General features: G+C 45.1%; 2 non-coding genes and 1 pseudogene across 2 annotated transcripts; 1 reads left to right on the forward strand and 2 right to left on the reverse strand.

Moving 5' to 3' along the window:
• The first annotated feature begins 958 nt into the window (after positions 1-958).
• On the forward strand, positions 959-3,038 carry LOC135271789 (uncharacterized; annotated as a pseudogene).
• Positions 3,039-23,141: 20,103 nt separating this feature from the next.
• On the reverse strand, positions 23,142-23,248 carry LOC135271804 (U6 spliceosomal RNA). Its single transcript, XR_010339936.1, has one exon. It is a non-coding gene; the product is annotated as a U6 spliceosomal RNA (small nuclear RNA).
• Positions 23,249-25,099: 1,851 nt separating this feature from the next.
• Positions 25,100-25,216, reverse strand: LOC135271809 (U5 spliceosomal RNA). The gene has a single exon (XR_010339939.1). It is a non-coding gene; the product is annotated as a U5 spliceosomal RNA (small nuclear RNA).
• Between the last annotated feature and the right edge of the window lie 266 nt (positions 25,217-25,482).

Consider the following 25,482-nt stretch of genomic DNA (forward strand, 5'->3'; position numbering starts at 1 on the left):
CTAAGGCTAAGGAGGGAGGCTAAGGCAGGAGGATTGCTTGAGGCCAGCAGTATGGTGAAATACTGTCTCTATTATTTTTAAAAATTGCCAAGCTTTACCTTGGAAGGCTTATATACAATGTAAACATCCCCCATAGTATAAGAAAGTGCCCATTTCACTCTACCTTTGCCAGCACATAGCATTATAATTTAATACATTTTTTTTAATTATTTTAAATAGATAAAAGACCTCATGTTGCTTTATTTATTTGTCACATTTCAACATCTTTCCTTATCTTAGCTTATTAGCTCTATTTCTTTTTTGTCTGTAAATGGTTGTCTTTGTTGTTTTGTTCTTTGAGACAGGGCCTTGCTCTGTCACCCAGGCTTGACTGTAGTGGCATAATCATAACTCACTGCAACCTTGACCTCCCAGGCTCAAACTACCCTCCCTCTTCAGCTTCCTGAGTAGCTGGGACTGCCAATGCGCACCTCCACACCCAGCTAACTTTTTTCTTTTTTTGGATAGAAACAGAGTCTCGCTGTGTTTCCCAGGCTGGTCTCTAGCTCCTGCCTCAAGTAATCCTCCTGTATTGGTGTCTTAAGTTGCTGGAATTTCAGGCATGAGCCACCATGCCTGGCCTTGGCTAGTCCTACATACGCTCTAGAGTTCTCTTTACTTTATGCTAGCCAATCTGTCATTATGCTGTTCCCCTGTTAATAATGAATAATTCTCTGTAATAAATTTTACCACTTTAAATTTTTGAGTGGTTTATGTCTCATGATTGGACTCTGACTAATACAGAGTTGATGCTAGGAAGGGTCCCAGGAGATAGACCCACGCAGATGGGATTTGGGCATAGGTTTGGTTATCTAAGGGGCAGTGCTGAGCTTCTTGCCAATGGGAAATGGGATGCTGGTGATTTTGGGGAGTGACCTTATCATGACTCAGGCTACTACTTACTGTTGATTGTGATGAAATGCCAGTGGATATACTTGAGCAGGGGTGCCCAACCCCTGATCCATGGAACTGTAAGGACCCACACAGCAGGAGGTGAGTGGTGTCTGGTGAGGGAAGCTTCATGTGTATTTACAGCCACTCTCTGTTGCTCACATTCCTGCCTGACCTCCGTCTTCTCTCAGATCAGCAACAGCATTAGATTCTCTTAGGAGCACGAACCCTATTGTGAACCAGGCATGCGAGGGATCAAGTTGCACGGTCCCTGTGAGAATCTAATGCTGAATGATTTGTCACTTTCTCCGATCATACTCAAATGGGACCATCTAGTAGCAGAAAAACAAGCTTAACATGCCCACTAATTCTATATTATGGTGAGTTCTATATTTCATTATATATCACAACATAATAATGGAAATAAAGTGCCCAATAAATGTAATGTGCTTGAATATTTTGGCTGTGCTCCTACCTCCCAGCAGCCTCTCCAGGCCTAGAAATTTTTCCAGTTGGCCTCTATAGGCCAAGCTTATAGCTCACAATGGTCCATTTAAGTCCATATCCAGCCTCATGGTTGTCTTTGCAGATGAGGCTACTGCCTCACAGCAGCCTCCACAGGCCCAGGTTCATCATTACAGTGGACTCTTTAGGTCCAGCCCCTGCCTCCCAGCCTTCTCTCCAGGCCTAGAACTTCCTCAAGTCAGCCTAATCAGGCCCAGCTCCTGACTTTCATCATCCTCCCAAGGGCCAGATTTTGCTTTACGACCACCTTCCAAGACCCAGCTTCTGTTTTACAGTGGCCTCTTGAGGCCCAACTTCTGCCTGCCAGCAGCTGGTACAGGCCCAGCTCCTCCCTTCCAATGGCCTCTTTAGTCCCAGCTCCTGTCTCTGGGTGGCTTATCTGGGCCCAAACTGTCCACTAGTGGGCCTCTCAAGGCTGAGCTCTTCCTCCCAGCTGTGCCTAGAAGGCCATCGCCTGCCTCACAACAACCTCTTTTGGCTCTGCTCCTGCCTAGCTCCTGGTGGCCTTTTTAAGCCAAAAACTGCCTCAAGTCAAGCTCTCCAGGCCCACCTTCAGCCTCCTAATGGCTTGGACAGGCCCAGCTCCTGAGTGACAGTGGCCTCTCCAGCCCAGCTCTTGTCTCCCAGTGGACTCTCCAGGCCCAGCTTTTGCCTCATGGAGGTCTTCCCTGAACAAGTTTTTACCCACCTCCTGGCAGCCTCGACAGGCCCAGGTCCTGCCTCACACTAACCTTATTAGGCCCAGCTCACAGTGGCATCTGCAGGCCCAGCTCCTGTCCCCTGACAGGCTCTCCAGGACCAAAACTTCCTCAAGTTGGCCTTTTTTGGGCACAGCTCCTGCCTCTCAATGGCCTTTTCAGGCCCGGTTCCTGCATATCAGCCTCACCAGACAACTTTCTCAAGTCTGCCATTCCAGGTCCAAATCCTTCCTATCGGCCTCTACAGGCCCAAACTCTGCCTCACAGCAGACTCTCCAGGCCCAGCATCTGCCTCACCACAATGCCTGTAGGCCAAGCTTCTACCTTTCAGCAGCCTTGACAGGCCCAGCTCCTGCCCCACAACAAGCTCTCCAGGCTGGAATCTTCCAGAAGTTGGCCACTCCAACTGAGCACTTGCCTCACACTGAGCTCTTTAGGCCCAGCTTATGCCTCTTGGTAGCCTCCCCAGGCAAAGCTACTGCAAGCCAGCAGCCTTTCCAGGCCCAGCTTCTGCTCCCATCTGCCTCTACAGGCCTAACCTCTGCCTCACAGCAGACTTCATGCCCAGCATCTGCCTCACTGTGGCCCCACCAAGTCAACCTTCTGCCTTTCAGCAGCCTCTATATGCCCAGTTCCTGCCACCCAATGGCCCCTTTAGGCCAAGCTCATGCCTCACAGGCGCCTTTCCAGACCCAGCTTTTGCCTCATGGCAACCTTCCCTGGTCAAGTTGCTCCCTGTCCCCTGGCAGCCTAGATAGGCCCAGGTCCTGCCTCACACTGGCCTCTCTACGCAAAGCTTATGCCTCACAATAGCATCTCCAGATGCAGCTTTTGTCCCAGAATGGCATCTCCAGGCCAAAAACTTCCTCAAGTCAGCCTCTCTAGGCCCACCTACTGCCTCCTGGTGGCCTCTAAACACCCAAATCCTTCCTAAGTTGGCCTCTCCTGGCCCAGATCCTGCCTCCCATTGGCCTCTAAAAACCCAGTCTCTGCCTCACAGAGTCTTCTCCAGGTACAACTAAATGTCTTAGCTGACTATACAGTCACACCTGGTGCCTCATAAAAACCTCTTTTGGCCCAGCACCTGCCAATTTGCCATCAACAACTATAGGCCAAAATTGTCCTTAAGTTCACCTCTCCAGGCCAAACATCTGTCTCCCAGTGGCATGTAAAGGCCCAGCTTTAGCTTGAGAACACCCTCTACAGGACCCACACTTTACTTCTTGAGACTTTTGGCAGCCTCTCTGGACCGAGCTCATGCCTCTCACAGCCTCTCCAGGCCCAGGTGCTGCCTCCCAGAGTCCTCTCTGGGCCCAGCTCTACTCTCGGCTACATCGAGAGGCCCACCTCCTGCCTAACAATAAACTCTGTGGACTCAACTCCTGCCCAGCTCCTGGCAGCCTTTGTAGGCCCAAAAGGTCCTCAAGTCAAGCTCTCCAGGCCCACCTAGCTCATGCATCACGGTGGCCTCTCCAGCCTCAGCTCCTTGCCTTGCGATGGTCTCTCCAGGCCCCAAACGTCCTTAAGTTGGCTTCTCAGCCTGGCTGCTGCCTTCTCCCAGTGGCCTCGGCAGGCCCAAAGGGTCCTGAAGTCAGCCTCTCAAGGCCCAGCTCCTGACCTCCCGGCAGCTTGTCTGGGCACAAAACTTCCTGACGTGCGCCCCTCCAGGGCCAGCTCCTGCCTCCAGTCGGCCTCTCCAGGCTCAGCCTCTGCTTCAATCATGGCAGCCTCCCCAGGCCCAGCTTTTCCTCCTAGCCATGTCTACAGGCCCAAGTCCTGCCTCATGACAGCCTCTTTTGGCTCAGCTCCTGGACAGCTCCTGGTGGCCTTGCCTTTGTAGGCCCAAAGATTCCTCAAGTGGAGCTTTCCAGGCCTACTTTCTGCCTCCCAGTGGCCTTGACAGGCCCAGCTCCTGCCTGACAGTGGCCTCTCCAGGCCCAGCTCTGGCCTCCCTGCAGCCTTCCCAGGACCAGCTGTTGCCTGGCAGTGGCTTCCCCAGGCCAAGTTCCTGCCTGCCTCTCAGCTGCATCCACAGGCCCAGCTCATGCCTCTGGTAGCCTCTCTAGGCCCAGCTCTGGCCTCACACTGGCCTTTAGTGTAGTAGGCCCAGGTCCTCCTTCGCACTGGCCCAGGTGTCTAGGCCCAGCTCATGCCTCTGACAGACTCTCCCAGGCCAGCTCCTGCCTCCCCGTGGCCTCTCCAGGCCCAAAGCTTCCTCTCGTGGGCCTCTCCAGGCCTGGCTCCTGCCTGTGGTAGGCCCCTCCAGGCCCAGCCTCTGCCTCCCAGTGGACCCTCCAGGCCCAGTTCCTGGCCTCACCATGGCCTCCTCTCAGGCTTAGCTCCTGCCTTTTTAGCAGCCTGTATGTACAGGCCCAGCAATGGCCTCCCAGTGGCCTCTTTAGGCCAAACTGGTGCCTCCCAGTGGTCTTTCCAGGCCCAGTATTGGCTTTCTGGCATCCTCTCTAGGCCCAGAATGTTTCCAAGTTGACCTCTCCAGGCCCAGCTCTTCCTCCCAGCTGTGTCTACAGGCCCACCTCCTGCCTCGCAACAACCACATTTGGCCCAGCTCCTGCCTAGCTCCCGGCAGCCTCTGTAGGCCACAGCTTTCCTCAAGTTGGGCTTTCCAGGCCCACCTTTGGCCTCCCAGTGAACCAGAGAGACCCAGCTCCTGCCTGACAACAGTCTCTCCAGGCCCAGCTCTTGCCCTCGACATCAGCCTCCTCAGGCCATTTCTGCCTGCCGGCTTGCCTGTCTCCCTACCTGGCAGCAGTGTGGACAAACCCAGCTCCTGCCTTTTGAAGGGCCTCTTTAGGTGCATCTCATGACTCACCATGGCCTCCCCAGGCCAAGAGAGGCTCCTGCCTCTCAGTAGCCTCTGCAGGCCCAGCTCATTCTTCACAGGGGCCTTCCAGGCCCAGTTCTTGGAAGTCTTTCGGCGGCCCCTCCAGGCCCAGCTCATGCCTCTTGTGGCATCTCCAGGCCCAAGCGCTGCCTCCCGGTGTCCTGAGCCCAGCTCTTCCTCCCAGCTGCATCTACAGGCCCACCTCCTGCCTCACCTTGCAACAACCTCTGTAGACTCAGTCAGCTCCTGCCCAGCTCCTGGTGGCCTGTAGGCCCAAAATGTCCTCAAGTCAAGCTCTCCAGGCTCACCCAGCTCATGCCTCACGATGGCCTCTCGAGACTCAGCTCCTGCCCTCCGATGGCATCTTCAGGCCCCAAACTTCCTCAAATCAGCTTCTTTCAGCCTGGCTCTGGCCTCCTCCTAGTGGCCTTGGCAGGCCCAAATGGCCCTGAAGTCAGCCTCTCCAGGCCTAGCTCCTGCCCTCCCAGCAGCTTGTCTGGGTGCAAACTTCCTGATGTTGGCCCCTTCAGGGCCAGCTCCTGCCTCCCAGGGGCCTCCTTCAGCCCAGCTCCTGCCTCCCATCAGCCTCTCCAGGCTCAGCCTCTGCCTCCCTCATGGTGGCCTCCCTAGGCCCAGCTCTTCCTCCCCACTGGGTGTACAGGCTCAACTCCTGCCTGGCAACAACCACATTTGTCCCAGCTCCTACCTAGCTCCCAGCAGTCTCTGTAGACTTCAGTTACTCAGACAGACCCAGCTCCTGCTTGACTACAGGCTCTTCAGCCCAACTATTCCCCGTATGGGCCTTTTCTGGCCTTGTTACTACCTGTTTTTCAGCCATTTTTGCAGACCTTTCATTTGACTCACAGTGGTCTCTTCCTCCCCATCCTCTGTGTCATGTCTGCCTCTCAAGATTCACCTTTTCTGTCATGACAGCATTTCTTATACCAGCTTGTGCCCCACCATGGCCTCTCCAGGCTTGTCTTCTGCCTCTTAGTGGACACTCCAGGTTCATCTCCTGCCTCATGGTGGTTTTTTCTGCCCTGCGGTTGCCTCACACTGGCCAATTCTGGATCCAGCTCTATAGGTCTTTGATGGTCAACAGCATCAAAAAGCCCAAAGCTTCCCTGGAATCTCATTTGTTCACTTTTTAGCCATGTGTCTTGGCTAAACACCTGTCTCTCCTTTTAACCTTGTGAGTGTAGTTTTGACAGATTTGTAGTAAATTCTGCCTGTGTCTTTTTACAGTGATGTCTCTTTTATTTAGTGTCTCATGATTTTTCTTGTCTTCTGGGGTTTGGAGGGGAATGGGCCTCTGCTTTGGCTGTTTGTCTTTGCCCTGGATGTGGTAGCTTCTCATTTCATGTCTTCTTTTTTAATATTTTTTACAGTTAACTTTTTTTTTGTTAGGGTCTTGCTCTGTCACCCGGGCTGGAGTGTCATCATGTGATCATGGCTCCACTGCAGCCTTGGTCTTTTGGCCTCCGATGATTTTCCCAAGTCATCATCTTGAGTAGCTGAGACTACAGGCATATGCCACCATCCCTGACTAATTTCTGATTTTGTTTGAGAGGTTGGTTCTCACTGTGTTGCTCAGTCTGGTCTTAAACTTTGGGATACAAGCAATCCTTTTGCCTGGGCCCCTCAATGTGCTGAGATTACAAGCATGAGCCATCATCCGTGGCCTGTCATTTGCTTACCATGAAGTATTAAGAATTCACTTTTTGATTAATATACTATGATTATATACATTTGTGAATATATAGATATTTTAAATTTTTCTGGGATACCAATTTTTTTTTTTTTTTTTGAGGCAAGTTTCTGCTTTGTCTTTCAGGCTGAAATGGAATGGTGTGATCTCGGATCACTGCAGCCTCTGCCTTCTTGGCTTAAATCATCCTCCCACCTCAGCCTCCTGAGTAGCTAGGACCCTAGGTGCAAGCTGCCATGCCCATCTAATTTTTATATTTGTTGTAGAGACACAGTCTCACTATGTTTCCCTGGCCAGTTTCAAACTCCTGGGTTCAAGTGATCCTCCTCCATCAACCTCCTGCTGTGCTGGGATCACAAGTGTGAAAGTGTGAGCCACTACACCTGGCCTGCCATTCTCTTTTCATGGATCATTAAGAATGTACCTCTTAATTAGTATTCTATAAATATATATGTGTATATATATTTGTATGTGAATATATGTGTGTATATATTTTCATAACATACACAGACTCCCACATATACATTGTGAAAGAGATATTTCCATACCTAGAAATTGATAAGCCTCTTCCAGCTGTTGAAACCACCCTTAGCATAAACACAAAAGACATACAAAATATCATTATTAATGGCCATGGACCAAGATGACTGTGAGTCAATAGTACTTCGCACCTCAATCCCCTTCCAGCAGAGCATCTCAAAGGGCTGGATATATCTTAATATCATACCCTTTCACATAGATTAGGATGCTTTGTAATTATTACTTCTCTTGAGACCTCAGTGTGACCCTCATCAGTGTGAAATCAGAAACTATTTCCCAAATCATATCAATGTTGAATAACAGGTTTGGTCAGGAAATAGTTATTGCATTAGGTTTTGTAATATTGGGGCTCAGGGGTTCAGGGTGCCCTCAGCTCCCCTGAGAGGATGTTTCTCCATGTTCTTGGTCTCCTGCCCTCTCAAGAATGAGAGAGGGGACCACAGTAAATGCCAGACTCAAAGTGTTTGTAGATTTATTTAAAAAGAGAGAAAAACAGGAGAAGGAGAGAGAAACAGCCAACTCTCACACTGAGTGAGAGAATCCAGAAAGATGGAATCCAGGAGAGGAAAGCAGCTTCCACACTGAGTGGAAGGGAATAGAGGGTATTCATGGAAGGGGACTCAAACATGGAGTCCGAAGGGGTGAGGAAGAGGGGACTTTTAACCTGGGAGGAACACCCACCTTCTCTAAGACCCCTGACCAATGAAACGGGTTCCTTAGAACTTCTGCTGGAGTGATTGACTCTTAGTTTCTTCCTGCACCCGTGAAATTCAAACATAAACCGTTAAATCTCCCAGAGGGAGAGAGATGGGAGGGGGGCATGGTGCTAGGAAGTTCTGGCCCTTAAAACTATGCCCCCTTGTGGACACAGTAAGAGAACACATTCCCTCATTGTGTCAAGACAAGTTCTGGCCCTTAAAACTACGCCCCCTTGTGGACACGGAAAGAGAACACATTCCCTCATTCTGTCAAGACAAGTTCTGGCCCTTAAAACTATGCCCCTGCCGGGCGCGGTGGCTCACGCCTGTAATCCCAGCACTCTGGGAGGCCGAGGCGGGTGGATAACGAGGTCAAGAGAACGAGACCATCATGGTGAACATGGTGAAACCCCGTCTCTACTAAAAATACAAAAAATTAGCTGGGCATGGTGGCGTGTGCCTGTAATCCCATCTACTCAGGAGGCTGAGGCAGGAGAATTGCCTGAACCCAGTAGGTGGAGGTTGCAGTGAGCCGAGATTGCACCATTGCACTCCAGCCTGGGTAACAAGAGTGCAACTCGGTCTCAAAAAAAAAAAAAAAAAAACTACGCCCCCTTGTGGACACGGAAAGAGAGCACATTCCCTCATTCTGTCAAGACAAGTTCTGGCCCTTAAAACTACGCCCCCTTGTGGACACGGAAAGAGAACACATTCCTTCATTCTGTCAAGACAAGTTCTTGGCCTAGGCAGATGGAATATTGTAGAAAAATGTGTGTGTGTGTGTGTGTGTGTACATTCTTGCACACAGATGTGGAGGTAGAAGTAGGGGGTTGAATTTGATAAAACCAGAAGGGGGCAGGCTGCTGGAAGGGGCACTTGTTTTGGCAGCAGCTGTCTAACTCTAGAGTTAAGAAATAATTGTAAACCTCAGTTTTGTCACCTGGAAAATAAAGATTATAATTTCTGCCTTGATATATCAATTAGGTGGTCCGCTATATGCAAAATATCTAGTATATAATAGGTGCTGAATAAATCCTACTTTCTGTAGCTCATTCTTATTCACTGCTTAATTTTTAGAAGTTTAGAATAATAAAGACTCTTGTAATAATTATTTGTAATTATTATATAAAATCCAAGTCCCGTAGAAAAGTACAAAGAGGCTGGGTGTGGGATGGCTCACACTTGTAATTCCAGCATTTTGGGAGGCTGAGGCGGGCAGATTACTTGAAGTCAGGAATTTGAGACCAAAATCAGCAACATGGCAAGATCCCATCTCTATAAAAAATTAAAAACCAGTTATGGTAATGTGCACCTGTAGTACCAACTACTCGGGAGGCTGAGGCAGGTGGATCATTAGAACCCTGGAGTTTGAAACTTCAGCCTGGGCAACAGAGTGAGACCCTGTCTGAGAGAGAGAGAGAGAGAGGGAGAAGTACAGAGAAGCAAGTAACAAATAATGAAATTTTCAATGACCAAGAAATAACTCAACATTATGTGATATGGCTGGGCAAGATATCTCATGCCTGCAATCCCAGCACTTTTGGAGTGTGCAGATCACTTGAAGTCAGGAGTTCGAGACCAGCCTGGTCAACATGGCAAAACCCCATATCTACTAAAAATTAAAAAATTAGATGGGCATCATGGTGGCCACCTGTAATCTCAACTACTCAAGAGGCTGAGGGGCAAGAATTGCTTGAACCTGGGAGGCAGAGGTTGCAGTGAGCCAAGATTGTACCATTCCACTCCAGCCTAGGCAACAGAGTGAGACTCTGTGTCAAAAACAAAAAAGCAATCAAACAAAAAAAAAAAGGTGATAGATAATTAATTCAAAACTCTTTTTGTGCAAATAGGTAGTTAAACAAATGGATTAAAAATAACTACATATTTTATATGTGTTTTAGTTTAAATATATATATAACTTTCATTTTGCTTAATACAACAGAAGCTCAAGAAATAGAAGCTGAAGTAAGGTGGGAACATTTCTGAACTTCAGATAAATGCCTATGTGCAAGTGATATCTTTTCATTCAACATTCATTAAAATTATGAAAAAAGATAAAAGTGTCATAATTCTTTTTAATCTACAGTTTCTATTTTCACCCACAGCTGCTGTGTTTTTGAAATTGGTGCATTTTTGAGAGTTTCTATTTAATGAGTATATACTTGAATGACATCTTTCTTGGGAGAGTATTCTTGATTCATTTTCCTTTTTTTTAGTTCTTTCTTTAATTTCTGACTCTATTGTCATCTAGTTCTGGCTGGTGCTATGGGAAGGTCTGAGGCTGGATGGAGGTTCTTCTCACATGTGCATTATGTTTTCCTGCTGAAAGGCCAGTGGAGTACTTTTTTAAAAAATCATTTAAGTTCAATAGCTTAGCCAGATGGCTCTAGTCCAGTCATTCCATATTAGTTTTTCCAGGTATATGGTGTGCCCTTTGACTACTGATTATGTACTTCTCTATCTCTGCATTCCTTCCTTTCCTTCTTTCTTTTTCACTCTCTCTCCTTTCCCTCCCTCTCTTCCATCCCTCCCTCCCTACTTTCATTCTTAAATTTCTTCCTTTCTTTCAAGACAGGGCCTTGCTCTGTCACCCAGGTTCTAGAACAAAGTGGTGCCTTCATAGCTCACTGCAGCCTCAAACTTCTGGGCTCAAAATATCTTCCCACCTCAACCTCCCACGTAGCTAGGACTACAGGTATGCACCACTACAGCTGGCTAATTTTTGTTACTTTCCTAGAGATGGGGTTTTCCTATGTTGCCCAGGCTTTTCTCAAACTCCTGTCCTCAAGCTATCCTACTACCTTAGTCCCCTAAAGCACTGGGATTATAGGTGTGAGACTCCATGCCCAGCCCTGCTTTTTTGGGTTTTTTAGATTCTCTAACTCTGGGTCACCAACTGACAACCCAGTGTTAGACTACTATCTCTAATTTCCATAACTTTTTTCAGTTGCTTTAATGTAGATATTTTATCCTCTGATTCACTTTGATTTTTTATTTATTTATTTATTTTTGAGACAGAGTCTTACTCTGTCACCCAAGCTCAAGTGCAGTGATGCAATCTCTGCTCACTGAAAAGTTTGCCTCCCAAGTTCAAGCAATTCTCCTGCCTCAGCCCCCGAAAGTAGCTGGAATTACAGGTGCACACCACTACACCCAGCTAATTTTTGTATTTTTAGTAGAAATAGGGTTTTGCCATGTTTGCCAGTCTGGTCTCAAACTCCTGACCTCAGGTGATCCACCTGCCTTGGTCTCCCAAATTGCTGGGATTACAGGTGTGAGCCACCATGCCCAGCTGCCACATTTTCTTTATTCTTTTTTCAGTTGATGGAAGGAAACAGGTTGATTCCAACTCTTCACTATTGTGAATAGTTGTCTGCAAATTTTTTATACTTGTCATCTCTTCCCTTGAATATGAACTTAGTCCCCTGCTTCTGTAAGTAGAATACAGTGGAAGTGTTGCTCATGACCTGCCATTGTTAGGTCATAAAAGATGACACTGTTTCCACTTGGCTCTCCTTCCTGGGATGGGTGCACTTGGAATCCACTCACCAATTTGTGAGAAAGCCCAGACCATGTAGGGAGCTTATGTGTGGGTATTCCACCAGATATCCCCAGCTGAGGCCCTGGCTGACAGCCCACAGGAACCAGGAGATACTTGAGCAGGTAACTTTTGAGACTATTCTAACTCTATACTGTTTGAAAGCAACCACATCCTCAACCAGAACTGCCTAGGTGAATCTAATCAGCCTCCAGAATTGTGAGAAGACTAATAAGTATCATTGTAACTTTATACCTTAGGGTTGTTTTTTTCTTGCTGTTTGTGCGTGTGTGTGTGTGTGTGTGTGTGTGTGTGTGTGTGTTAGTTTTCTGAGATGGAGTCTCACTCTGTCCCTTAGGCTGGAGTGTGGTGATGTGATCTCAGCTCACTGCAACCTCCACCTCCAGAGTTCAAGTGATTCTCCTGTCTCAGCCTCCTGAGTAGCTAGGATTATAAGCGTGTGATACCACACCTGGCTAATTTTTGTATTTTTAGTAAAGACGAGGTTTCATCGTGTTGGCCAGGCTTGTCTCTAACTCCTGACCTTGTGATCTGCCTGCCTTGGCCTCCCAAAGTGCTGGGATTACAGGCATGAGCTGCCATGCCTGGCTGGTATGTTACACAGCAATAGGTAGCAAATACACAAAGTCATCTTCCAATATAAATATGTTACTTCTCCACTTGACAGCATTTAACGGTTTAGAATTGAGTGTAAAATAAAGACAAAACCCAGTCCTGAATCCATCTGACAAGGGATTAATAACCCTTGAGTATATAAGGAGCTCAAAGGAAACAAAATCAATAGAAAAAAAAACTGTAATAATTTGATTAAAGAGACAATAGATCAGAATGGACATTTCTCAAAAAAAGGCATACAAATGGCAAAAGAGTATATGAAAAGTTGCTCAACATCACTGATATCAGAGAAATGCAAATTAAAACGGCAATGAGCTATCATCCCACCCCAGTTAAAATGGCTTATATCCAAAAGTCAGGCAATAACTAATGCTAATGAGGATGTAGAGAAAAGGGAACACTGGTACACTGTTGGTGGGGATATAAATTAGTGCAACCACTATGGAGAATGGTTTGGAGGGTCTCAAAAAACTAAAAAGAGAGCTACTTTGTGACACAGTAATTCTACTGCTTGGGTATATACCCAAAAGAAAGCAAATCAGTGTATCAAAGAAATATCTACATTTCTATATTTATTGCAACACTATTCACAATAGCCAAGATTTGGAAGCAATCTAAGTGTCCATTAACAGGTGAATGGACAAAGAAAACGTGGTGCATATACACAATAGAACACTATACAGCCATGAAAAAGAATAGAATCCTGTTATTTGCAATAGCATGGGTAGAACTGGAGATCATTATTTTAACTAAAATTAGCCAGACACAGAAAGACAAATTCTGCATGCTCCCAGTCATTTATGGGTGCAAAAAATTAAAACAATTGAGTTTATGGAAATAGAGAGTAGAATGATGGTTACCAAAGGCTGGGGATGGTAGTGGGCTGGAGGGAGTGCACAGGAATAACTAATGGGCACAAAAATACAGTTAGAATGAAAAAGATGTGGTACTTGGTAGTACAATAGAGTGACAATGGTAAACAATAATTTATTGTATATTTTTAAATTGCTAAAAGAGACCAGACATGGTGGCTTATGCCTGTAATCCCAGCACTTTGGGAGGCAAAGCCAGGATGATCACATGAGGTCAGGAGTCCAAGACCAGCCTGACCAACATGATGAAACACTGTCTCTACTAAAAATACAGAAATTAGCAGGGCTTGATGGCACATGCCTGTAGTCCCAGCTACTCAGGAGACTGAGGCTGGAGAATCACTTGAAAGGGCGATGGGGTTGGTGGTGGATGTTGAAGTGAGCTGAGATTGCACCACTGCACTCCATCCCAGGAGACAGAGCTACACTCTATTTCAAAAAAAAAAAAGAAAGAAAAAGAAGAAAAAAGGAAAAGAGCATAATCGAATTGTTTGTAAAACAAAGAAAGGATAAATGCTTAAGGTGAGGGGTATTCCATTTACTCTGATGTGATTATTACATATTGCAGGACTGTATCAGAACATCTCATGTACCCCATAAATATATATACCTACTATGTACCCACAAAAACTTAAAGCATTTTTAAACCACTAATCTTGGCCAGATGTAGTATACAAACCTGTAATTCCAGTGCTTTTTTTTTTTTAATTGCATTTTCGGTTTTGGGGTACATGTGAAAAACATGCAAGGTTGTTGCATAGGTGCATGTGTGGCAGTGTGATTTGCTGCCTTCTTCCCCTTCACCTATATCTGGCTTTTCTCCCCATGCTATCCCTCCCCAACTCCCCACCCCCCCAACAGACCCCAGTGTATAGTGCTCCCCTCCCTGTGTCCATGGGTTCCCATTGTTCAATACCCATCTATGAGTGAGAACATGCGATGTTTGATTTTGTGTTCTTGTGTCAGTTTGCTGAGAATGATGGTTTCCAGGTTCATCCATGTCCCTACAAAGGACGCGAACTCATCATTTTTTATGGCTGAATAATATTCCATGGTGTATATGTGCCACATTTTTCCTGTCCAGTCTATCATCGATGGGCATTTGGGTTGGTTCCAGGTCTTTGCTATTGTAAACTGTGCTGCAATGAACATTCGTGTGCATGTGTCCTTATAGTAGAATGATTTATAATCCTTTGGATATATACCCAGTAATGGGATTGCTGGGTCAAATGGAATTTCTATTTCTAGGTCCTCGAGGAATCGCCACACTGTCTTCCACAATGGTTGAACTAATTTACACTCCCACCAACAGTGTAAAAGTGTTCCTATTTCTCCACATCCTCTCCAGCATCTATTGTCTCCAGATTTTTTAATGATCGCCATTCTAACTGGCGTGAGATGGTATCTCAATGTAGTTTTGATTTGCATTTCTCTAATGACCAGTGATGATGAGCATTTTTTCATATGCTTGTTGGCCTCATGTATGTCTTCTTTTGTAAAGTATCTGTTCATATCCTTCACCCATTTTTGAATGGGCTTGTTTGTTTTTTTCTTGTAAATCTGTTTTAGTTCGTTGTAAATTCTGGATATCAGCCCTTTGTCAGACGGGTAGGCTGCAAAAATTCTTTCACATTCTGTTGGTTGCCGATTCATTCTATTGACTGTTTCTTTCACTGTGCAGAAGCTGTGGAGTTTGATTAGGTCCCATTTGTCTATTTTGGCTTTTGTTGCCAATGCTTTTGGTGTTTTGGCCATAAAGTCCTTGCCTACGCCTATGCACTGAATGGTTTTGCCTAGGTTTTCTTCTAGGATTTTTATGGTGTTAGGTCTTATGTTTAAGTCTTTAATCCATCTGGAGTCAATTTTAGTGTAAGGTGTCAGGAAGGGGTCGAGTTTCTGCTTTCTGCATATGGCTAGCCAGTTTTCCCAACACCACTTATTAAACAGGGAATCCTTTCCCCATTGCTTGTTTTTATCAGATTTGTCAAAGATCGGCTGGTTGTAGATATGTTGTGTTGCCTCTGATACCTCTGTTCTGTTCCATTGGTCTATATCTCTGTTTTGGTACCAGTACCATGCTGTTTTGATTACTGTAGCCTTGTAGTAGAGTTTGATGTCCGGTAGTGTGATGCCTCCCGCTTTGTTCTTTTTGCTTAGAATTGACTTGGCTATGCGGGCTCTCTTTTGGTTCCATATGAAGTTTAAGGTGGTTTTTTTCCAGTTCTGTGAAGAAGGTCATTGGTAGCTTGATGGGGATAGTGTTGAATCTGTAAATTACTTTGGGCAGTATGGCCATTTTCACGATATTAATTCTTCCTAACCATGAACATGGAATGTTTCTCCATCTGTTTGTGTCCTCTCTTATTTCGTTGAGCAGTGGTTTGTAATCCTCCTTGAAGAGGTCCTTTACATTACTTGTTAGTTGTATTCCTAGGTATTTTATTCTCTTTGTAGCTATTGTTAATGGCAGTTCATTCTTGATGTGGCTCTCTTTAAGTCTGTTATTGGTGTATAGGAATGCTTGTGATTTTTGCACATTGATTTTGTATCCTGAGATTTTGCTGAAGTTGCTTATCTATTTCAGGAGATTTGGGGCTGAGATGATGGGGTCTTCTAGATATACCATCATGTCATCTGCAAATAGAGACAATTTGACTTCCTCCTCTCCTAATTGAATACTCTTTATTTCTTTTTCTTGCCTGATTGCTCTGGCTAGAACTTCCAGTACTATATTGAATAGGAGTGGTGAGAGAGGGCATCCTTGTCTAGCACCAGATTTCAAAGGGAATGCTTCCAGTATTTGCCCATTCAGTATGATATTGGCTGTTGGTTTGTCATAAATAGCTTTTATTATTTTGAGATACGTTCTGTCGATACCTAGTTATTGAGAGTTTTTAGCATAAAGGGCTGTTGAATTTTCTCAAAGGCCTTCTCTGCATCAATTGAGATAATCATGTGGTTTTTGTCTTTGGTTCTGTTTATGTGGTGAATTACATTTATAGACTTGTGTATATTGAACCAGCCTTGCATCCCCGGGTTGAATCCTACTTGATCATGGTGGATAAGCTTTTTGATGTGCTGTTGTAATCGGCTTGTCAGTATTTTATTGAAGATTTTTGCATCTATGTTCATCATGGATATTGGCCTGTAGTTTTCTTTTCTTGTTGAGTCACTGCCGGGTTTTGGTATCAGGATGATGTTGGTCTCATAAAATGATTTGGGAAGGATTCCCTCTTTTTGGATTATTTGGAATAGTTTCAGAAGGAATGGTACCAGTTCCTCTTTGTATATCTGGTAGAATTTGGCTGTGAACCCATCTGAACCTAGGCTTTTTTTGGGTGGTAGGCTTTTAATTGCTACCTGGACTTCAGACCTTGTTATTGGTCTATCGAGGGTTTCGACTTCTTCCTGGTTTAGGCTTGGGAGGAGGCAACTGTCCAGGAATTTATCCATTTCTTCCAGGTTTTCTAGTTTATGTGCATAGAGTTGTTTGTAATAATCTCTGATGATGGTTTGAATTTCTGTGGAATCTGTGGTGATATCCCCTTGATCATTCTTTATTGCATCTATTTGGTTATTGTCTCTTTTCTTTTTTATTAATCTGGCTAGTGGTCTGTCTATTTTGTTGATCTTTTCAAAAAACCAGCTCCTGGATTTATTTATTTTTTGAAGGGTTTTTCGTGTCTCTATCTCCTTCAATTCTGCTTTGATCTTAGTTATTTCTTGTCTTCTGCTAGGTTTTGAGTTTTTTTTTATCTTGCTCCTCTAGCTCTTTCAATTTTGATGATAGGGTGTCAATTTTAGATCTCTCCTTTCTTCTCATGTGTGCACTTATTGCTATATATTTTCCTCTAGAGACTGCTTTAAATGTTTCCCAGAGATTCTGGTATGTGGTATCTTCGTTCTCCTTGGTTTCGAAGAACATCTTTATTTCTGCCTTCATTTCATTGTTTATCCAGTCAACATTCAGGACACAATTGTTCACTTTCCATGAAGCTGTGTGGTTCTGGGTTGGTTTCTGAATTCTGAGTTCTAACTTGATTGCACTGTGGTCTGAGAGACTGTTTGTTATGGTTTCCATTCTTTTGCATTTGCTGAGGAGTGATTTACTTCCAATTATGTGGTCAATTTTAGAGTATGTGTGATGTGGTGCTGAGAAGAATGTATATTCTGTGGATTTGGGGTGGAGAGTTCTGTAAATGTCTATTAGGTTTGCTTGTTCCAGGTCTCAGTTCAAGTCCTGGATATCCTTGTTAATTTTCTGTCTCGTTGATCTGTCTAATATTGACAATGGTGTGTTGAAGTCTCCCACTATTATTGTGTGGGAGTCTAAGTCTCTTTGTAAGTCATTAAGAACTTGCCTTATGTATCTGGCTGCTCCTGTATTAGGTGCATATATATTTAGGATCATTAGCTCTTCTTGTTGCATTGATCCTTTTACCACTATGTAATGTCCTTCTTTGTCTCTTTTGATCTTTGTTGCTTTAAAGTCTATTTTATCAGAGATGAGAATTGCAACTCCTGCTTTTTTTTGCTCTCCATTTGCTTGGTAAATCTTCCTCCATCTCTTTATTTTGAGCCTTTGTGTATCCTTGCATGTGTGGTGGGTTTCCTGGATACAGCACAGTGATCGGTTTTGGCTTTTTATCCAATTTGCCACTCTGTGTCTTTTGATTGGGGCATTTAGTCCATTTACAGTTAGGGTTAATATTGTTATGTGTGAATTTGATCCTGCCATTTTGATGCTAACTGGCTGTTTTGCCCATTGGTTGATGCAGATTCTTCATTGTGTTGATGCTCTTTACCATTTCATGTGTTTTTGGAGTGGCTGGTACTGGTTGTTCTTTTCTATGTGTAGTGCCTCCTTCAGGAGCTCTTGTAAAGCAGGTCTGGTGGTGATGAAATCTCTGAGTACTTGCTTGTTTACAAAGGATTTTATTTTTCCTTCATTTATGAAGCTTAGTTTGGCTGGATATGAAATTCTGGGTTGAAAGTTCTTTTCTTTAAGGATGTTGAATATCAGCCCCCACTCTCTTCTGGTCTGTAGGGTTTCTGCTGAGAGATCTGCTGTGAGTCTGATGGGCTTCCCTTTGTGGGTAACCCAACCTTTCTCTCTGGCTGCCCTTAGTATTTTCTCCTTCATTTCAACCCTGGTGAATCTGATGATTATGTGCCTTGGGGTTGCTCTTCTAGAGGAATATCTTTGTGGTGTTCTCTGTATTTCCTGGACTTGAATATTGGCCTGCCTTGCTAGGTTGGGGAAGTTTTCCTGGATAATATCCTGAAGAGTATTTTCCAGCTTGGATGCATTCTCTTCGTCACATTCAGGTACACCTATCAAACGTAGATTAGGTCTTTTCACATAGTCCCATATTTCTTGTTGCCTTTGTTCATTCCTTTTTACCCTGTTTTCTCTAATCTTGCCTTCTCATTTTATTTCATTGAGTTGATCTTCGACCTCAGATATCCTTTCTTCTGCTTGGTCAATTCGGCTGTTGAAACTTGTGCATGCTTTGCGAAGTTCTCGTGTTGTGTTTTTCAGCTCCATCAATTCACTCATACTCCTCTCTAAGTTGTCCATTCTCGTTAGCATTTCATCAAGTCTTTTTTCAAGGTTCTTAGTTTCTTTGCATTGGATTAGAACATGTTCTTTTAGCTCACGGAAGTTTCTTATTATCCACTTTCTGAAAGCTGATTCTGTCATTTCATCACACTCATTCTCCATCCAGTCTTGTTCCCTTGCTGGTGAGGAGTTGCGCTCCCTTGCAGGAGGAGAGGTGTTCTGGTTTTGGGTGTTTTCATCCTTTTTGCACTGGTTTCTTCTCATCTTTGTGGATTTATCCACCTGTCGACTTTGTAGTTGCTGTCTTTCTGATTTTGGTAAGTTTAAGTCTGCAGCAGCAGAACTCATAAACCCCGTTTTCTTCCCCCCAGGTGTTCTGTCCCAAGGAGTTAGGGCTTTATGATTTTCCACTGTGTTGCTGCTGTTTTCCCTGCCCACAAGGTGGCAGCCTAGTCACACTCAGCCTGCAGAGGCTTCGCTGAGCTGCTGTGGGCTCCGCCCAGCTTCTGTGTGAACTTCCCTGCAGTCCTGTTTATATGGGTGTAGTTAGAACTGCTTCCGCTATGTTGGCCCGCCCCTGTAGTGACAGAGTCTCTGTAGTGACGAGTTGCCTTGGTTATGGCAGATTGCCCTGGGAACTGCAGGGTGCCTCCATAATGGAGGACGCCCCTCCTCCACAGAGCTGGACCGTCCCAGGTTCAGTTGTGTTTCCCATGGAGCTTTTTTTGCCTGGGAATGTCCTGGCTTGACTCCCTGTTTCAGCTCCCCTTGCTGGCTTAGAGGGGACTCAGTCTTTCTCACTCTGCACAGGGAGCTGCTGCCCCAGGGTGCAGGCCAAGCAGCCATGCCGGTCAAACCAGCAGCACTGGTGACCCATGGGGCTCCTCCGCCTGTGAATCTCCTGGTCTGTGGGCAGTAAAAATCCTTATGGAAATGCGGCATCCACTCACCCTCTGCGCTTTCTCTCAGAGCTGCAATCCTGAGTTCCTCCTAACCGGCCATCTTGGATCCAATCTCCCCAGTGCTTTTTGAGGTCACGATAGGAGGATCACTTGAGTCCGGGAGTTTGAGAGCCACCTAGGCAACACAGCAAGACTCCCATCTCTAATAACAATGAAAAGAAATTAGCCAGGCCTGGTGGAATTTGTGCCTATAGTCCCAGCTCCTTGAGAGGCTGAGGTGACAAAATTCCTTGAACCCAGGAGAAGGAGAGGTTTAGACTGTGGTGAGCTATGATTGCCCCACTGCACTCCAGCCTGGGTGACAGAGTGAGACCATGTCTCTTTAAAAAACAAATCAATCCTAACATGATCTGGCACTGCCTGCCACCTCTATTCTTTTCCTCTTTCTCATTTTGCATTGGGCATCTGGGCTTCTTTTCTGTTCCTGTTAATGCCAAGCTGTTTCCGTCTTCAGGACCATTGCACATGCTCTTCCCTGCCCAAAATGGACTTCCCACACCTCCTGCCACAGCTGGATTTTTCTCATGTTTCAGACCTCAGTTCACACATCACCTCTGCAGAGAAATTCTCCCTCATCCTGTGAAGGAGGAATCCTCCTCTGCATTGCCTTGTCCTGCCTGTTCTCTCAAAGCAGATATTCACACTCAAAAATCAGCTTGTTACTTATTGAATTGCTTGTCTGCATGTTCTCCCAAAGTCATGCCAAATCAGAACAGAAGCTTCCTACAGCAGAAGTCTCATCTTGTTCGTTCTCAGAACCTAATCTAGTAATTGCACATAGTAGGCATGCAATAAATGTCATTGGAATGAATAAGTATTAAGGGGCCAGTCATGGTGGCTCTCATCTGTAATATCAGTGCTTTAGGAGGCTGAGGCCAGTGCAGGAGTTTGAGACCAGTCTGGTCAACATCCTGAAACCCCATCTCTGATAAAAATACAAAAATTAGCTGGGTGTAGAGGTGTACACCTGTAATCCCAGCTACTCAGGAGGCTGAGGCAGGAGAACTGCTTGAACCAGGGAGGTGGAGCTTTCAGTGAGCCAGAGGTTGCAGTGAGCCAAGATTGTGCCATTACACTCCAGCCTGGACAACAGAGTGAGGCTCCACCTCAAAAAAAAAAGATATGAATAAGCATCAAGGAAGAGAGATTTTGTGATTTGCCACCTTTTCATGGAAATCCTACTTAACATGGACATTTTCTATTTGATGGTATTTCTATAATAGGAAATTGAAACTGAGCTAATTAAAAAAGAAAAATGAGGCTGGGCATGGTGATTCATGCCTGTAATCCCAGCACTTAGGAAGGCTGAAGGGGGGAATCACGTCAGGCTAGGAGTTTAAGACCAACCTGGGCAACATACTGAGACCGCCTTCTCAACAAAAATAACTTTCAATTAACCAGGTATGCCAGTCGCATTGGCTCACACCTGTAGTCCCAGCACTTTGGGAGACTGAGGTGGGTAGATCACCTCAGGTCAGGAGTTTGAGACCAGCCTGGATAACATGGCAGAACCCCGTCTCTACTAAAAATATAAAAAATAGCCAAACGTGGTGGCAAATGCCTGTAATCCCAGCTACTCGGGAAGCTGAGGCAGAAGGATCACTTGAATCCAGGAGTCAGAGTTTGCAGTGAGCCAAGATCAGGCCATTGCACTCCAGCCTGGACAAGAGTACAACTCCATCTTGAAAAAAAATTATCCACATGTGGTGGCTCATGTCTGTAGTCCCAGCTCCTCAGGAGGCTGAAGTGGGAGGGTACTTGAGCCCAGGAGATAGAGGCTGCAGTGAGCCATGATTTCACCACTGCACTCCAATGAGAGACCCTCTGTGGTAAGAGAGGCTTTCTCTCTCTACCTGGTGAGTTACTTCATATCTTTGGTACCCAATTTTCTCATGTGTAAAATTAGGGAGCCAGGAACCATTGCTCACACCAGTAATCCCAGCACTTTGGGAGACCAACATGAGTGGATCACGATATCAAGAGATCAACATGGTGAAACTCTGTCTCTACTAAAAATACAAAAATTAGCTGGGCATGGTGGCAGGTGCCTATAATCCCAGCTAATCGGGAGGCTGAGATAAGAGAATTGCTTGAACCTGGAAGGTGGAGGTTGCAGTGAGCCAAGATTGCACCACTGCACTCCAGCCTGAGAAACAGAGCAAGACTCCATCTAAATAAATAAATAATAAATAAACAAATTAAATTAAATTGGGCAGTAAAACCACATGTCCCCTAGGATCCTTTCCTCTTAGTCATTCTATGGGTTAATTAAAGAGATTTGTTTTCTCATACTCATACATCCAAAAATGTACTCAAGGTAGGCTTTCCACATTTCCTGGTATCTTGTTATTGCCCCACATGATGTGGGAGTATTTGGAGGAGAAGCCCTTCCTTGCTACCTTATTTTCTTTTTAGAGGCAAAATCTCTCCCTATCACCCAGTCTGGAGTGCAGTGGTACAATCCTGGATCACTGCAACCTCAAACTCCTGGCCTCAAGTCATTCTCCAATTCCAGCCTCTGGAGTACCTGAGACAACAGGCACACACCACCATGCCCAGCCTGTTGCCCAGGCTGGTCTCAAACTCCTGGCCTCAAGTGATCCTTCTGCCTCAGCCTCCCAAAGTGCTGGCTTCACAGGTGTGAGCCATGGTGCCTGGCCCTTCATTGCTTTTTAGTAACCTTAATTACTGTCTTTTGAATAGCTCTAGAACTACAATGTTTTTGTCTTTTGAGGCTAGAGTTGAAGCTAATTTCCATAAATAGTCATTTTGGGTCAAGTCTTTTGAATAAAGTGAGTGGCCAGAGATGATGACACAATTTTTTCTCAAACAGTTTCTGAGAGAGCACGCTGTGAACTCTAAAATGTGTGTGCCAGTCACCGGGCCACATTTCACTCTTCTTGCCAAACTCAGAATTGCAAATGAAAATTATTTATTTTATTATTATTATTGTTTGTTTTAGATGGAGTCTCACTCTGTCACATGGGCTGGAGTGCAGTGGCATGATCTCAGCTCACTGCAACCTCCACCTCCAGGTTCAAGTGATTCTCCTGCCTCAGCCTCCCAAGTAGCTGGGATTACAGGCATGCACCACCATGCCTGGCTAATTTTTGTACCTTTTTTTTTCTTTTTGAGATGGACTCTCGCTCTGTCACCCAGGCTGGAGTGCATTGGTCCGATCTCAGTTCAGTGCAACATCCACCTCCCCATTTCAAGTGATTCTCCCTGCTTCACTCTCCCAAGTAGCTGGATTACAGGTGCCCACCACTATACCTGGCTAATTGTATTTTCAGTAGAGACAGGGTTTCACCCTGTGGGCCGGGCTGGTCTCTAACTCCTAATCTCAAGTGACCTGCCTGCCTTGGCCTCCCAAAGTGCTGGGATTATAGGCATGAGCCACCGCTCCCAACCTAATTCTTGTACTTTTAGTAGATACGAGGTTTCACCATATTAGTCATGCTGGTTTCAACACCTGACCTCAGGTGATCCACCCACTTCAGCCTCCCAAAGTACTGAGATTACAAGCATGAGCCACTGTGCCTGGCCAATTTTTTCTAATATCAAAGGAATCACCAGGGTCTTCCCTTTCTTTTGATTCATTTATTTTCTTGGTTCTGAGAATTTTTTTTTTAAATATGGAATGCTTTTTGAATTTGTGTATCATCCTTTCACAAGAAGCATGCTCTTCTTCTCCATGTCATGCCAATTTTAGTATATGTGCTGCCGAAGTGAGCACTGGTTCTGTGTTTATTTGTTTATTTATTTTTGAGACAGGGTTTCACTGTATCTTCCAGGCTGGAATACAGTGACATGATCATGGCTCACTGCAACCTGTGCCTCCCAGGGCTCAAGCAATCTCCTGCTTGGACCTTTCAAAGTGTGGAGATTACAAGTGTGAGCCACTGTGTCCAGCCTGCAATGTTTAACTGCTGATTTTAATGCCTGGTTTTGGTTGTACTAGACACTTCAACTACTTTTTTCTTTAAAAATTGCTGGTTTGTTCAGCTCCTTCAAAGGATCTTTGGTGTTTTATACATCCTAACATGTGAGGCCAGGTATGGTGGCTCATGTCTGTAACCCCAGCATTTGGGGAAGCCAAGGTGGGAGCATCTCTCAACACCAAGAGTTCAAAACCAGTCGGAACAACATAGTGAGACCCCTGTTTCTACAAGAACTAAAAAATTAGCTGGGCATGGTGGTTCATGCATGTAGCCCCAGCTCTTGGAAGGCTGAGGAAGGAAGATCACTTGAGCCCATGAAGTTGAGGCTTTAGTGAGCAATGACCATGCCAGGGCACTCCAGCTTGGGTGACAGGGTGAGACCTTGTCTCAAAAAAAAAAAAGATTAATAATTTCAGAAACATTTTCTATGCTCCAGGTTACTTTAAAAATTAGGCCTAATCTTAGCCACGCCTGGTGACTCACACCTGTAATCCCAGCACTTTAGGAGGCTGAGGCGGGTGGATCATTTGAGGTTGGGAGTTCAAGATCAGCCTGGCAAACATGGCAAAAACCTGTCTCTACTCAAAATGTAAAAAATTAGCCAGGTGTAGTGGCAGGTACCTGTAATCTCAGCTACTCAGGAGGCTGAGGCATGAGAATCACTTGAACCTGGGAGATGGAGGTTGCAGTGAGCCAAGATTATGCCACTATACTCCAGCCTGGGCAACAGAGCAAGGCTCTGTCTCAAAAAAAAAAAAAAAGAAAGAAAAAGGAAATTATGAAAACTCTCTCTTGAATATATGGGCACCTCCTGAACAGGGAAGTGGTTGAGTGGGGTCCTGGCAGGTGGGAAGGGGCATCCTGGCAAGGCAGGAGCTGGGACTTCAGCATGCTCAATGTCTGGACCTCAGTGGTGCCCTTTGTCACAAGTGTCCATCTGCATCAACTGACTTATACGGGAGAACCTGGAGAAAAACCAATGATATGGTTTGGCTGTGTCCCCACTCAAATCTCATCTTGAATTTTAGCTCCCATAATCCCCCATGTTATGGGAGGGACCCAGTAGAAGGTAAATGAATCATGGGAGCTAGTTTTTCCCATGTTGTTCTCATGATAGTGAGTATGTCTCATGAGATCTGATGGTTTTATAAAAGGGCAGTTCCCCTGCACACACTTTCTTGCCTGCCACCCTGTAAGGCATGCCTTTGGTCTTCCTTTGCCTTCCATCATGATTGTGAGGCCTCCCCAGCCATCCTGAACAGTGAATCCATTAAACCTCTTTTTTAAATAAATTACCCAGTCTCAGGTATGTCTTTATTAGCAGCATGAGAATGGATGAATACAACTTCAATAGCTTAAGTGGGTCCAGCCACCACTCCAGAAGACACAGGGTTATAAACCATGGCTGCATCCACATAGTGTTAACTCAGCATATGTGCAGAGTATATGAGCTGTGGGGCTATGGTAGCCTCCACCTAGATTTCAAAACATGTACTGCACAGCCAGGAGCCCCAGGCAGAAATCTGTGACAGAGGTGGAGCCACTGCAAAGACTCCACCAGGGCAATGCCTAATGGAGCTGCAAGGGTGGGACCACCTCTGAGACCCAACAACTGTAGAGTTTTTTATCTGTTTGTTTTTTTATTTTGCCTCATGAAACACAAGGCCTCAAAAAATTGTATAAAGACTCATAACTGTTCCTCTCCATGGAAATCTTTAGTAAAAGGTGAAAGATTTATAGGACCTGAAGAGAAACCAGAGTATTATTTGTTTTTTGTGGGGGTTTTTTTGTTTTTGTTTTTGTTTTTTGAGACAGAGTCTTGCTCTGTCACCAGGCTGGAGTGCAGTGGCTCACTGCAACCTCTGCCTCATGGGTTCAAGCCATTTATTAAGTGTGACTTAATAAGTTGGGGTACTTAACATCTCATACCATGGCTAATGCAACAGTTTGCATCTCCTTTATTTTTTCATTTATTTAGTGTGCTCCACATACTAGCAGCTGATAAATGTCTTTAAGCATCGGATTTATT

Source organism: Aotus nancymaae, unplaced genomic scaffold, assembly GCF_030222135.1.
Source record: "Aotus nancymaae isolate 86718 unplaced genomic scaffold, 86718_ANA_hifiasm-v0.15.2.pri h1tg000090l, whole genome shotgun sequence".
NCBI lineage: Eukaryota > Metazoa > Chordata > Mammalia > Primates > Aotidae > Aotus > Aotus nancymaae.